Source organism: Pelodiscus sinensis, chromosome 11 (assembly GCF_052426305.1).
Source record: "Pelodiscus sinensis isolate ZL-2025 chromosome 11, ASM5242630v1, whole genome shotgun sequence".
Taxonomy (NCBI): Eukaryota; Metazoa; Chordata; order Testudines; family Trionychidae; genus Pelodiscus; species Pelodiscus sinensis.
Genome location: NC_143062.1, coordinates 6,105,645 through 6,120,374, shown reverse-complemented (window position 1 = coordinate 6,120,374; position 14,730 = coordinate 6,105,645). Strand labels below are relative to the sequence as shown.

The following is a 14,730-nucleotide window of genomic DNA, read 5'->3' as shown; positions in this document are numbered from 1 at the left end:
GTTGCCCCGGCCTCCATCTCCCACAGGCCACTGCGTCTCACTCTGTCCTCCCTCCCACCCCAATGCCTGCTTGGCTGGAGCCCGGCAGGAGTGCTCGGCCACGGCACACCTCTGGGGGTGCAGCCGTGGCTGGGCAGGGGCGGCCTGGGGGAGCGGGTGTTGCCCGCGGGGCTGAAGCGCAGCCTGGATCCCACTCGGGACCAGGAGGGGGTGGGGGCAGGTGCCAGATCCCGGAAAGGGAGGGGCGAGTGCTTGGGGCGGTGCTGAGGCAGGGATGTTCAATGTCGGTTCATGGAGCAGTTGATGGACTCGTGAATTCTCACCGGCTATTCAACGATTCCACAGTCCCGGGGTGGGACCGGTGTGACATCACAAACAGCTGCTGTCACAATTGGCTCCCCATAGCAGTTTCTGACACACAAGCTTGCCAGTCAGATTTGGCTTCTAACAGTTTTAGCTGCGCAGTTCTGCAAGCCCGGAGGGGAAGCCGATTCTGATAGCTGGATGTTCTCCACCTTACATTTGGCTGGCTGGACCACCCTATCTCTGGATCAGAGGGTTTCATCCTGGCCCCCATACCCACCCTCAACTCCAGGTCCAGGGCAGGGTTTCCTCTAAGACTTTCCATCCAGAAGTGGAGTGGGCCAGGACTTCTGCCCCAGGGCTGGAGCTGCAGCCAGACCCATGTGGCGGCTGCCCCGCTGTTCCCAGGGCGGGCTGCTTGGTGGGCAGCTGCAGGAGCCGGAGACGCGGTACAGCTGCTCCTGGGCCGGGGCCCCCTGCAACCCTGTTCCCCCCTCCCCCTCTGCTCTTCCTCCCTCACTGCCCTCTGAGCCCCCTGCCAGCTCCCCCACATGTTGCTGTTCCACCCCTGGGCTCCCACTCCCTGCAAATGCTGGGGGCTGACAGTAGCTCCCCTCTGCCAAAGGCCTGGGGGGAGAAACCTGGGACAGACCTTGCCCTGCACACAGCCTGCCCCAGGAGTAGCACTCCCTGGGGGGGGGGGGGAGGGGCCAAGTCTCACCTTCTACTCACAAGACGGTGGGGCGCTGTCTGGGACAAGGCTCTGAGTCCTAGCAAGGTTGGTGGGAACCACTCTGGCGTCTCTACATGGGAGAGACTCTCTGGGTATGTCTACACTAGCCCCCTATTTCGGAATAGGGAGGCTAATGTAGGCATTCGAAATTGTAAATGAAGCCTGAGGGGGTGGAGGGAAAGGGGAGGGGGGGCGGGGTGCGGTGGGGGGGGGGGGGGGGGGCGGGCGGGGGAGGGGTTGGAACGGACTGGGGGGGGGGGGTGCAGGGCGGGCGGGGGGGGGTGGTGGGGGGGCGGGGGGAGGGGGGGTGGGCGGGGGGGGGTTGGGGCGGGGGAGGGGTGGGGGGGGGTGCAGGGTGGGTGGGGGAGGGGGTTGGAACGGACTGGGGGGGTCGGGGGTTGCAGGGTGGGCGGGGGAGGGGTGGGGAAGGGCGGGCGGGGGAGGGGTTGGAACGGACTGGGGGGGTCGGGGGTTGCAGGGCGGGCGGGGGAGGGGTTGGAACGGACTGGGGGGGTCGGGGTTGCAGGGCGGGCGGGGGAGGGGTTGGAACGGACTGGGGGGGGGGGGGGGGTGGGCGGGGGAGGGGGTTGGAACGGACTGGGGGGGTCGGGGGGCGGGGGGCGGGGGAGGGGTTGGAACGGACTGGGGGGGTCGGGGGGGGTGGGCGGGGGAGGGGTTGGAACGGACTGGGGGGGTCGGGGGGTGCGGGGGTGGAACGGACTGGGGGGGTCGGGGGGGGTGCGGGGGTGGAACGGACTGGGGGGAACAGGAGTGCAGGTTGGGCTGAGGCCCTCAGGCAGGGAGGGGGCTGGGGGTCCCCAAGGCTGGGGGGAGGTCGGTGCGAGGGGAGGGGCTGGCTCTGGGTGCTCCCTCCGCGGGGCCGAGGTGGGTCGTGCCGGTGACAAACTTACCGGAGCAGGTAGCACCTTGGAAACTACAACTCCCAGGATACATCGCGGAACCAGAACACTCCCCTGGCGAGCCAGGTGGGCGTCCCGTCAGTGATGTCACTTCCTCTTTCAGCTACTTCCGTTTTCTCCGCTCTGCTGGCGCTACGAACGGAAGCTTTGGCCAAAGCCTTCCGCGCCAAATCAGGACACGCCGGCCACGCGTTGGCTGCTGGGAGAGCAGACACCGGAAACTGCCCTTCCACGTGCCGCTGGCTCTGCACGCGCTGATGGGGGAGGCTGCCCGTGCACACTACATCTCCCACAAGTCACAGCGGCTCGTTCCCGCCGCTCTGCCGAGAGCCGGGTGTCGTGGGGGAGAGAAGGGCTCCCGGCAGCTTGGGGGTGGGGTTCCGGCCGACCCATCTGTGTTGAACCAGGGGCAGGATATTTGGGGGGGGATGTCACTGAGGCCTGAGCTGTGGTTTTCCAGGGGTGGGATGAGGAGTTAGGGGCTGGATCTAGGTGACAGGGGAGGGTGTGGGCGCCTGGCATGGTGGGAGCAGGGCTGGAAGTGGTTTCACAGGAGGAAACTGAGGCACAGATGCGAGCTATGGAAAGCAAAATGGGTGAAGTGAGGAGGCAGTTAAGATGCCCCACTCTAACCTACCGTCCCCAGTACTGGGGTGGGTCTGGACCTTCAGGCCCAGCCCTTGGGCAAGGTGGACAAGGAGGTTGCCTTGGGCCCTGTGCTACCCAGCTTATTGCCCCGCCAACCCAGCTGGGAGCCTAATGCCCATGCAGCTCAACGTGCTGCCTGAAGCCCCACACTCCTCGGCCAGGCGTGAGCGTGGTCTGTATCATCCCTGATGTCTAGCTAACCTGCTCTTAAATATCTCCAGTGATGGAGATTTCACAACCTCCCTAGGCAATGTATTCCAATGTTTAAACCCCCCCCCCCCCCCCCGACAGCAAGTTTTTCCTAATGTCCAGCCTAAACCTCCCTTGCTGCAGTTTAAGTCCATTGCTTCTTGCCCTATCCTCAGAGGCCAAGAACATTTTTTCTCCCGCCTTGTAACACCCTTTTAGCTACCTGAAAACTGCTATCCCCTCTCAGTCTTTTTTTTTCCAAACTAAACAAGCCTTCCTAGGCAGTCACTTCCTGTTTTGTATGGGTGCATCCAGACTGGCAAGATTTTGCGCAAAAACTTGCTGCCCGTCTACACTGGTCATGAGAATTTGCGCAAGATCACTGACGTTCTAATGTAAGAAATCAGTGCTTCTTGGGCAAATAATTTGACGCTCCCGCTCAGGGATAAGCCCCCTTGCGCATGAATACTTGCGCAAGAGGGCCAGTGTAGACAGGCACCTTAATTTCTTGCGCAAGAAAGCCCGATGGCTAAAATGGCCATCGGCGCTTTCTTGTGCAAAAGCGCGTCTATACTGGGCACGGATGCTTTTGTGCAAAAGCAAATCTTTTGTGTAAAGGCACTTGCCAATATAGATGCTCTCTTGCGCAAATACTTTTAACGGAAAAACTTTTCAGTTAAAAGTATTTGCGCGAAATCATGCCAGTGTAGACGCAGCCTGTACGTTTAATGGATTGTTCCTCCTTAAGTGGAGTACTTTGCATTTGTCCGTATTAAACTTTTTCATATTTACCTCAGGCCATTTCTCCAGTTTGTCCAGATTATTTTGAATTATGACTCTATCCTACATACATATCTTGTTTGCTTGTATTCATCCTTTTGTCATTTGACCTAGTTTTCACTTTTCATATGACTCCTTTTTGGTTTGTAGATCATGCAAGATTTCCTGGTTAAGCCAAGGCGGTCTCTGCCATACTTTCTATCTTTCCTATGCAATGGAATAGTTTACTTTTGGGCCCTTAATAATGTCCCTTTGAAAGACTGCTAACTCTCTTCAGTTGTTTTTCCTCTTAGTCTTGTTTCCCATGGGACCTTACCTACCAGTTCTTTGAGTTTACTCAAATTTGCCTTCCTGAAATCCATTGTCTCTATTTTGCTGTTCTCCCTTCTACCATTCCATAGAATCATGAACTCTATATGGTTGTGTCTAGACTGGCAAGTTTTTCCGCAAAAGCAATTGCTTTTGCGGAAAAACTTGCCAGCTGTCTACAGTGGCTGCTTGAATTTCTGCAAGCACACTGACTTCCTACTGTCTGAAATCAGTGCTTCTTGCGGAAATACTATGCTGCTCCCGTTCGGGCAAAAGTCCCTTTTGCGCAAAAGTTTTGCGCAAAAGGGCCAGTGTAGACAGCTCAGATTTGTTTTGCGCAAAAAAGCCCCAATCGCGAAAATGGCGATCGGGGTTTTTTTGCGGAAAAGTGCGTCTAGATTGGCACGGACGCTTTTCCGCAAAAGCACTTTTTGTGGAAGAGCGTCCGTGCCAATCTAGACGCTCTTTTCCGCAAATGCTTTTAACGGAAAACTTTTCCGTTAAAAGCATTTGCGGAAAATCATGCCAGTGTAGACATAGCCTATGATTTCATGATTACAGGCAGTCCCCGGGTTACGTCAGTCCGACTTAAGTCAGACGCCTAATTACGAACGGGGGAGGGGCACAGCTAGTGCGGGGTGCCTCCCCCACTGTCGCCGCCTCTGGCGGCACGGGGGCCGCTTCCCCCCAGCAGACCAGGGAGACGCGGAGCTAGCGCCCCCCCCCCCAGCAGACCTGGGGGGGGGGAGCAGCTAGTGCGCCCCCCCCCCCAGAGCAGGCTTTTCTCGCTGGGGAGGACGCGGGCGGCGGGACCACCGAGACGCACCACGGTCCCGCCACCTGCGTCCTCCGCAGCGAGAAAAGCCGCTCCACGTCTCCCTGGTCTGCTGGGGGGGCACGCAGCTAGTGCACCCCCCCCAGCAGACCAGGCTTTTCTCACCGACACCTGGGGTAGAGCAGCTGAGGGGGCTGCTGAGTTGGTCCCCCAGCGCCGAGGTGCGGCGCTACTGGACCAACCCAGCAGCACCCCAGCTGCTCTGCCCCAGGTGTCCCCAAAAGCAGCGGGGGGGCTGCCGGGTTGGTCCTGCCGCGCCAAGGGTCAGCACTACCAGACCAACCCAGCAGCACTCCAGCTGCTCTGCCCCAGGCGTGTCCGATTCAGCCGCTGCTGGTCAGTTTCAACAGCAGCTGAATCTGGATGCCAGTTCCAACTTACATACAAATTCAACTTAAGAACAAACCTACGGTCCCTATCTTGTACGTAACCCAGGGACTGCCTGTACTTTCACTCAAGTTGCCTTCCACTTTCAAATTCTCAACTAGTTTCTCCCTATTAAAATCAAATCTAGAATAGCCTCCCCCTAGTAGCTTTCTCAGCCTTCTGAAATAAAAAATTGTCTCCAATGCAGTCCAAGAACTTATTGAATAGTCTGTGCCCTACTGGGTTAGTTTCCCAACATATGTCTGGATAGTTGAAGTCCCTCATCACCACCAAATCCTGCGCTTTGGATGATTTTGTGAGTTTAAAAAAAGTCTCATCCACCTCTTCTCCCTGGGTATGTGGTTTGTAGTAGACCCCTAGTGTGACATCACCCTTTTTTTAACCACTTTTAACCTAACCCAGAGACTCTCAACATGTCTGTCCCCTAAGTCCATCTCCACCTCAGTCCAAGTGTATACATCTATAATATATAAAGGAGAATGTTTGTATGTTTGTGTGCTAATAACTTTGACACTGTAAGAGCTACCGCAACCAAACTTCGCATGGGATAACCTTTCCTCCAGATGGTTTTAAGGTTCTGTGGGAGGGAAGAGATGAGAGACCAACGTCTCTACCTGGGGCTGCACGGAGCTTGGCAGTGCAGGGAGAAGCGGCTTCCCTGGGGAAGCAGTGGGGACTCGCTCACTAAGGCCAGCGGAGGGATAACCTCTCATCCAGGAGAAGGTTTTAAGGTCCTGTGGGAGGGAAAAGATGAGAGACCGATGCCTCTACCTAGGGCTGCACGGAGCTTGGCAGTGCGGGGAGAAGCGGCTTCCTGGGGGAAGTGGCGGGGACAGTCACTAAGGCTGGCGGAGGGAAAAGGAAGCGGAGGGCAGGCTTGGGCACCAGCGGCAGGCATGCGGCTCCCTTTCCCCTTATGTTCTAAGCAATGCCAGGTGACTCCAGCTAGTTTTTAATATATAAGGCAACACCTCCTCCCTTCCCCCCTCCTTCCTTCCTAAGCTGACCCTTCTATACCAATATTCCAATTGTGTGTATTATCCCACCAGGGCTCTGTGATACCATGTCATAGTTGTGTTCATTTATTAGCACTTCAAGTTCTTCCTGCTTATTCCCCGTACTTCTTGCATTTGTATACAGGCATGTAAGATACTGATTTGATTTTGTCTCCCAGTTCTGCCTTGTCCCTCCTTTTTCTTGCTATTATAGCCTATGCTTCCTCCTATTTCTGACCCATCTCCCAGGTCTACATGTTTACCACTTACCCATGGCTACAGCAGAGGAAAGGAGCCAATGTCAAGCTGCTGAGCTGGAGTATTGTCCTGCAGGATTACAACATGGAGCTGATCTATGTGTACAGCAGTGCAGTGTTCTAGCTCAGGGCTACTCAACACGCAGGCCGCATGCAGCCCATGGCCCATTTGTTTGCAGCCCACGGTGCAGTTTGGGTTGACGTGTTTTAGTAATTAAATTCCTGGACTGTTGTGAAGCCAAAACAAAAAAGTAATCAATAAAATGGCCTTCTGCTCCTATGTGTTTTAGTAGTTAAATTCCTGGACTGTCATTGCTCATTAAAAGTGCTGTCACATGGGTGGAAATTGGGTAAATATTGCATTTTATTAATATCAGCAGAACTGACTTAAATGGGGCCTGTGTGTTGTGTAGTCTTGCCTTTGTATTCATGCCCGTCAGTGTGAAAGGAGCTATTTGCATATATATTTGCATGTCTATGCAACCACACTTAAGTTGCAGCCCTCAGCATGTGCTGTGAGTATCATTGTGGCCCCCGGAGCTTCCAAAGTTCAGTAGCCCTGTTCTAGCTGATGCTTTATTGCAGAGAGAAGCCTGAACTTCACCAGGTCACAGACCAAGTACCCTTCTCAGTTCAGTCTCAAAAGGGAGGAAGATGTGACGAAGTGGGAGGGTTGTTTCTTAATGTTTTGCATGAATAGTGTGTGTGCCTCAGTTTCCTCTGTTTTACACAAATACCTAGGTGGCAGGACAAGGGGTGTGATTTTTTGCTGAGCCTAGTGGGAAGGTGAGACTGGTTGCCATTAGTTGCCAGCAGACAGATAGTGGCTAAACACTTTGTAACCTGGCAACTGATGGCAGGAGCCACTGGCTGAGACAACTGGAACCAGGAGTGAGGTAGAGACCAACTGACCTTTTTGCCTGGGAAAAGAGACAAAGGGCATTTAAAGGGCAATGGGTGAGTCTAAAGCTGGATTGTGAGAGGCTAGTCAGTTTCCTGGTTTGGGAATCAGTGGACGACCCCAGGGCTTTGGATTCCTCAAGCTAGATTTTGCTGCAACTTCTTTCTTTGTGTGCTAACAAGATCTGCTCTCAGCTGTTTTCCTTGAACAATAAACACCTTGGCTATGTCTACACTGGCAGCTTCTTGCGCAAGAACAGCCATTCTTGCGCAAAAACTTGCCTGCTGTCTACACTGCACACGTGTTTTTGCGCAAGTAAATTTACAATATAGAGTTGTAAAGCAGGGCTTCTTCCAGAAGAGTTATTCCTCTCCCGATGAGGAATAAGCCCTCTTGTGCAAGAGCTCTTCCAGAAGAGGGCAGTGTAGACAGGCAACATGAATTTCTTGTGCAAGAAACCCCTATGGTTAAAATGGCCATCAGAGCTTTCTTGCGCAAGAGTGTCTACACTGCCATGGATGCTCTTGTGCAAAAGCACATGCCAGTGTAGACGTGCTCTTGTGGAAGACGTTTTGGGCAAGAACTCTTCCGCAAAATAGTTCTTGCACAAGAAGCTGCCAGTGTAGACGTAGCTCTTTATTTCACAGAGTGTCATGCCTGATTGGGGATTGGAGTAAAGGGCCCCTGGGGCCGTGTGTGTCTTCTCCAGGTAGCCTACCAAGGGGACTCACTGAATGGTTGAACATTCCAAGATCAGACCCCAGAGGCTTTTTGCCATGGTGAAAGTGGCTGAGGGGAGATACTGCACTAGAGTCCTGCCTGCCTTCATGCAGAGCAGTTCCAAAACCTGGGACCCCTGGCAGCCAGCTCCTCCTGCCAGGCAGCCAGCCCCTTAGCTGAGAAGTCCCTGTGCCTCTGACTGCAGCTTGGCTTCAGCAGTGCAGGGCTACAGGCACCTTTGCTCCCCATCTGCCCACAGTGAGCACAGTTGTGCTAGGAGGCAAAGCCACTGTCCTCCCCTCCCAAATCTGCTGGACCCAGACTTGCTCTCTGGGGACTCAGTGCTGCTGGCCATGCCCTTTCGGCTCAATTCAGCTGCTAATTGCTAGGGCCTGTCACCTGCTGGGTTGCCCGGCTCTCCTCAGCGAGCCCCAGCACGGCTTCACTGTGCAGTCTTGCTCGGTACAGATCCAGTCATGGCACCCATTTCTATCAAGTCCTTTTATTCTGTTCCCACAGAAATGCCTTGGAGGGCAAGGTCTGGGAGGGAGTCACAACACGGAGGCGGCACAGGGGAACACACGGTCTCACAGAGCACAGCAGGACTACACACCATTCACAAGGTCATTGCACTGACAACTGGCAATTTGGGCTTTGTTTGAGCTTTCTGCAGTGTCCCTCCCCCTCCACAAACCAATGCACAAGAAAGCCTCCGAGGACGAGTGTGGGGAGGGGCCGGCCCAGCAAGCCCACCACAGTGAGTGGCCAATGTGCTGGGCGGGGAGCGGCGCTCCATGGCCTCACTGGCATTTGTTCTCAGTACCGCACTTACAACTATTTACATGCCAGGAATGATGGGAGCTGAGCAAACCTGCAGAGGGCAGGTGTCTGCAGACTATGCACTTGTCATTGGGGACACACCCTGGCTGGCCCTGGAGCATTGCTGCTGGAACGTCCTGCTGCCTGGCACAAAGGCAGCCACAACAGCTCCCTTTGAAGGCACCAAGGCCTAGGAGCCCAGGAGCAAAGCTCTTGTGGCCAGGGCTAGCTCACTCTTCTCCCCAAACCAGTATGCGAGCAAGGGCCTGGCAGCCAAGGGGCCAGGCAATGTTACAGTTGGGCGGGATGTTAAGGGAGGCAGGTGTCTCTGATCTGCATCCCCTTTGGTAGGCCACCGCCCAGTTGTGGGCAGTGCCACATTGCCCTGGGGCTGCTGCCCTGCACTCTGCAGCCCAGCCAAGGGCTCTAGGTCCCCTCACTTTGGTAGACTCAAGGGGTCAGGCCCGGGTCAGGGCCTTGGGTTTGCCTCCCATCTAAGCTGCAGTACCTACCCAGGAGGTGGGAGAGGACATGCTCCTGGTGCAGCTGGAGAGGGACTGACTCATCCTCTGGCCACTGATGCTCAAGACACTAGGTCGGCCTTGGCTTGCTGTGCTATGGCGAGATCTAGAGTGAATGCCCTCTATCCTGGGAGCTCAGGTGGTGCAAACCTTCCCACCCAGTGCTTCTGCCACATGCCGGAGCTTCAGGTGGGGAGCCCTACGCAGATCCACAGCAACCTGCCACAGTGACCTGGGGACAAGGCCACAGTGACCTGCACGGAGCCACAGCTATAGCTCCCCCAGCCCTGTGCTGGGCTCCTGCTCCTTCAACATGCATCCAGCTCCTGCAACGCCCTTCCACGTTCTCAACCTCAGACAAAGGAATCAGCTACACCCCCAGGTCCCAGGGAGATCAGTAAGGGGGATCCCCCTTCCTACCATGGCCTCTACTGAATAAGGATCTCATGACTGGGATCTCAGAAGCTGCCTGCCAAGGCTGGGGTTTCTCCCAGCTGCTACACACGTCTCCCAGGCCTGGACCACCATGTGGTGCTCCCCTCTATGAACTGCCTCCTTCCGGGCCACATGGCCCATGGACACGACATTTCTAGCGCCAAGGCAGAGCAGTACATGCTGGGCCCTGTTGTTTCTGTCAGTGGCACCTCTACTATGGGGATGGTGGCTTTATTCTGCCACAGAGAATGCTGGCCTCTGGGCAGGCTGCTGCCATGCACCTAGATTGGGTGGGTTTGAGTGCCCCGGCTGAGAGAATGGGAGCCCCAAACACTATGGAGCGCAAGCTCCTTGAGCAGAGGCAGCAGGGTGTCGGCTGGCCTGATCACTCACCACCCTGCCACAGCCCACTTGCTGCACCCTGCAAAGTGAGTGTTGTGGTGGCAACCTCCACGTCTTGCTCAATCCCCACAGGCTCCTACTGCCCAGGGGGTCTGGCCCTATCTCACTGCAATGTCCTCTCGCCTGAAATGGCTTTTCAAGCTTCATCTAAGCTTGTGTGAACAGAGGGCTAGCATTGGGCCACGCTCAGTTCCCTCCCCAGGGATTCCTGGGCCCATTGTTCCAGGCTCTTCAGTCTCTGGTAGTACTGCACTGGAAGGGCACCACTATGAGCTGACACCAAAAGACCTCTCAGCTGCACAAAGCAGGAGAAATCGGAGGGGTTCTGTGCAGAAATTCTAAAACCAGCTTCCAGAACTGTTCCAGCTGCCCTGCCCAGCTGACTAGTGGCCTCACCTCCCTACCCCTTATCTATTCTGGGATGGGTCAGGGCTGACCAAAGGGCTACCTCAGGGACCCCGGTGATGCTGTGTATTGGACATGGGTAGTCACTGCATGGGAGAGGCAGAGGGCTCGGACACATCAATTGCACAACGTTCTGCTTCACATTGGGGCTGTGCCATCAATAACAAGTGCACAAATCTGCAACTAGCATTCAACATCAAAGATGAACCAGTGAGAAAAAAATCCTCCAGGCAAAGAATCGCAAGCGTTAAACGTAGATGAAAGCGTGCAGTAAAGTAGCAAGCCATGCTCCACTACAGGACAGTCACAGGCCACATGGCTCCCCTTTGGCAAAGTGTCCCTCAAGGGGTCAAACATGCCACTTACTGAAATGTCACACACATGGGTGTTTCCTATACAGAGCTCTAGCCAGTGTCAATAGCACAGTTGCAATTAAATCCTTATACAGAGCATTGAACTTATTAAATATTCACAGGATTTGTTCAACTTTGTATTTCATTGCATAGAACATTAGACAATAGACTCGCTCGTGGTTACCCAAGATGGATGGAAGCTCCTATGGATCACACCAATGAACTGTTGTTTGGAGCATGCTCAGCATGAACGAGAGACTGGCAGGAACCTGACAACACAAACAAATGAAAACCAGAGCATTTGTACACTTGCTGATCTCACTGCAGTGAACCAAGCTTTCCATTTGGTTTTCTTCTGCTCTCTCCGGTTACAGACTGAGGAGCTTCATTCTGGCAGGTTAAACGTTTTGCTGTGAGTGGCTCCTCCAGCCTTCTGAACATGCCCACCGGCAATGGCTTAAGGACTTGAATTGCACAGTAATAAGAAGGAGAATGGCAGAGGCAGTGCTCTCCTGACCTTGTGCTCTTTATAGCCTTCTGGACTCTATTGCTTCTACAGACAGCAGCCTGGGTGCTAACTCAGCACAAAGCAGAAAGAAAAGAAAATCCAGCACAAAGTAAAGTAAATCCAAAAGAAATAAGACCCCCCACTGACCCCCAGGAGTTGATGAGGTATAGACGTAAATCAAAATGGAATGATTAAGGCTGTTCTGGAAATAAAAATAATACCCAGGCCTCCGTAAAACAACATGCGTCGTTACCACTGCCATTTGAATGCTTTAGCATGGCTTCAGGATGGCTTTGGGGTGGCTGAGAGACATGCCTGGCCGGTATGCACTTCAGGAAAAGTCAGCCAGTTTATGCACTGCCTTTCAGATTCCTATGGCCTCGTATCTCAGTAAGGAAACAGTGTTAGGTCCTAATTGAAGTTCTCCCAGTCCCCCGGACAGGGGTGTGGAACCTTTTCCGTCGCAAAGGTGGTAAGAGTACAGGGACACTGTACATGCAGAAGGGCCGATGGGGAAACTGGAATGTGAAGGAGACTGGAGCCTTCAGTTGCCAGCCTTCGACAAGTACATGTCTCAGAGAGGGAAAAACCTATGAAGACACTAGAGGAATGATTCGGTGAGATTTAACTCTGTGTATAATCTCAAGAAAGGGCCAGGGGTTCCCCACTCAGGCCCCAAGCGCAAGGAGACCACAGAAGGAAGCAGTCCTGGGACAGCTCAGAAGCATCCTCTGAGAGCAGGGCAAAGCCCACCTCCACGAGGCCTGTGTTGTGTCCATGTTCCAATGGACACAATGCCTGAGCACTAGGTGTGTCTTCCTGTGGCTTGCTCCAGATGGGGCCCAGAGCTGAGAAGAGGTCGCTCCCCACGCCCGCATGCAGTGCTGCTTCCAAGGCTCTGAAGGAGCGTGCTATGGGTAAAGGCCAGGTCAGCCCAGTGAGACCCAACATCCTGTCTTCGGCCTTGCAGGTCATGCTGGGCCCTTCAGGCCTTACAGTCGATGAAGCAGCCTAGTGGTTTACCTGGTTTCAAAAGCTTAATGAGAGACAGAAAGAGAGAGAAAGATCATTGGCAATGATATGTGCGGCCCTGGCGCAATGGGCCCTGGTCCATGACTGAGCTCCAAGGGTTCCCGCAATGCACATAAAAAGCAATGTTGGCAGGAACTTCTGCCCTTTGATTTCTACCATCTCCAGAGCCGGAAGAGCTCCCCTGGAAATGTCCTGCTGCTTTGGGGCATGTGGAGGCTGCATCCCTGTTTTCACACTGAAAACAGAAGCAGCATGAAAACAGCAGGAGAGAAATGGGACTGGCAGCTGACTCTTAAGCAATGGCGGAGTCACGACGAGGCTTGAGAGAGGCATCTCAGAGCAGCTGGCCTTTCCCAGCACACTCCCCTTGGCCTGGGGTGCCCATACCAATGTCCATGCAGCACTGGCACATGCTGGCAAAGCAGGGCTGAGAAGCTACCCGCTTTCTTGAGCTTAGCCATGTTCAATGGTCTTTCCCCCAAACCAAAAAGCATGCAGGCCCTGCTGTGACCTCTCGACAACAAGGAAATAGGAGAGAACAGGAAAGGGGCTTTGGGCTGGGCATCTGCTGTGGACGGACCATTGGTCCTCCCTATGCGAGAGGGGCCCAGCCATGCAAACACAGAGCTGCACTAGCACCATGAGGGGCAGCATGATGGGGTCAGCAGCATTCATTTGACCTGCGGGGAGCAGCTATGAACTATGCTGCATCAGGCCAGCTGATAGGGCTGCTTTGCAGATGAAGATGAGCAATCGATGCCCCCTTGACCCGCACTGATCACAGCCATGGGGCTAGGTGTGCCCTGGCACCACATGCCCTGATATTAAATCTGGGCACCGAGCTGTGCATTTCCCTCTCTGCAAATGAGCACTGCAGCCAGGCCAGGCCCGGCCCCTGCAGCTTTCCTGCCACAGCACTTGCACTCGGGTGCCATTGCCAGGCAGGTGCTCAGAAGCCTAGCGACATTCAAGCTGCAAGTGATGTTTCCAGCAGGAGATGTTGCCTCGGTGCATTGTGATTGGCCAGCCACAACATCCGTCAGTCCCGTCCTCTTTGATAAAGGGCTGGCAGATGGGTGCTGAACTGTGGTGGCTCAACCCTGTGGGGGAAGATGGCTGGCCAGCAAGAGAGCCTTTCCAGTAGGGCCACACACTGCTGGGGCTCTGTAGCCCAGTGGCTTGCTGGTCATGTGCCCTGGGCAGTCCTGTCTCTCATTCCTATGTCTTAGGGTCCGTGCATCCCAGCCTGCCCTGCCAGCCCCTGTGCGGGGTCACTGCTTGTGAGGGGAGCCAGTCTGGCAGAAGCAGCACAGCTCTGGCTCCCCTGCTATCCTGGCAGAGGCTACCAGGCTGCCATGCCCAGCAGATGGGCTGGGGCAGGGTGCGATTCCTAGGGAAGGAAGTGAGGCCCAGCCCCTCCCTCATGTTGTTTTTCTCATTGTGACAGGGACTTCTCAAATGGCTTGTCCACTCCCAGCCATGGGGTACTGTCCTGTACCAGGCACCTTTGCTGCTGCATAACCCCGCACACAGGTCTCACCACGGCCTGTGCCTTCTCACCGCTCAGTCATTTTGCTTTCCAACTCCCTGAGGCGGTTGACATGTGGCTCTGGTACCAGCACCAACCTGCACGCAGCTTTAACAAGGGCACACACTGTGCAGGGACAGCGGGTAGAGACTGACGGGCACTGGCAGAGCTAAGGGAGCAGGGAGCCCAGGGCTCAGCTAGCAGGGGGCTGCAGGGTGAGTGTTTGAGGGGCACTGGCAGAGCTGGGGGACCAAGTTTACTGTCTACCTGACCCTGCCCATAGGCATTTATTTCAGGAACACTACATTTCCACATAATCCAATCTGCAAATAGCCAAAAGCAGCAGTTGGCCTTGTGGCTGTACCCCCAGACTCCCTCATGTCTGTATCCCTAGCAGTGGCTGTAGTTCTCCTTGTGTCTGTACTGACACCCTCATGTCTATACCCCTAGCAGACCTCTTCTTGGCTGTGCCCCCACTAAACCCCTTGGTTCTAGACTCCCAGCAGACTCCCTCATATCCCTACCCCCCAAAACAGCCCCTCATATCTCTATACCCACAACAGACCTGTTTGCGGCCTTGTCCCCAGGAGATCCCCTTATGGTTGGACCCCCCACAGGCCCACTCGCAGCCATGTCCCCAGTGACACTCACTGTTATACCCAGAGTCCAACGCTGCCTGCTGAATTCACTGGTTTCTTCATAGGTTTTTCCCCTGCTTTCCCAGCCTCCTGTTGGGGATGAGGGGGGTTA

The 14,730-nt window shown here is 54.8% G+C and overlaps 2 protein-coding genes across 3 annotated transcripts in view; both read right to left on the bottom strand.

The window, feature by feature from the left end:
- The window catches only part of FANCD2 (FA complementation group D2), a 93,796-nt gene extending 91,547 nt beyond the window's left edge, over positions 1–2,249 (bottom strand). Inside the window, exon 1 of the mRNA XM_075939570.2 lies at positions 1,948–2,249. The gene's annotated coding sequence lies outside the window, so the exon portion shown is untranslated. The remainder of the gene's footprint in view (positions 1–1,947) is intronic.
- Positions 2,250–8,463: 6,214 nt separating this feature from the next.
- Positions 8,464–14,730, bottom strand: part of BSN (bassoon presynaptic cytomatrix protein) — a 166,260-nt gene continuing 159,993 nt past the window's right edge. Inside the window, exons 11-12 of one of the 2 annotated variants that reach the window (XR_012906554.2) lie at positions 14,632–14,708; positions 8,464–12,456 (exon numbers count right to left, since the gene is read on the bottom strand). The gene's annotated coding sequence lies outside the window, so the exon portion shown is untranslated. The remainder of the gene's footprint in view (positions 12,457–14,631; positions 14,709–14,730) is intronic. The other variant, XM_075939578.2, reaches the window with a different exon arrangement.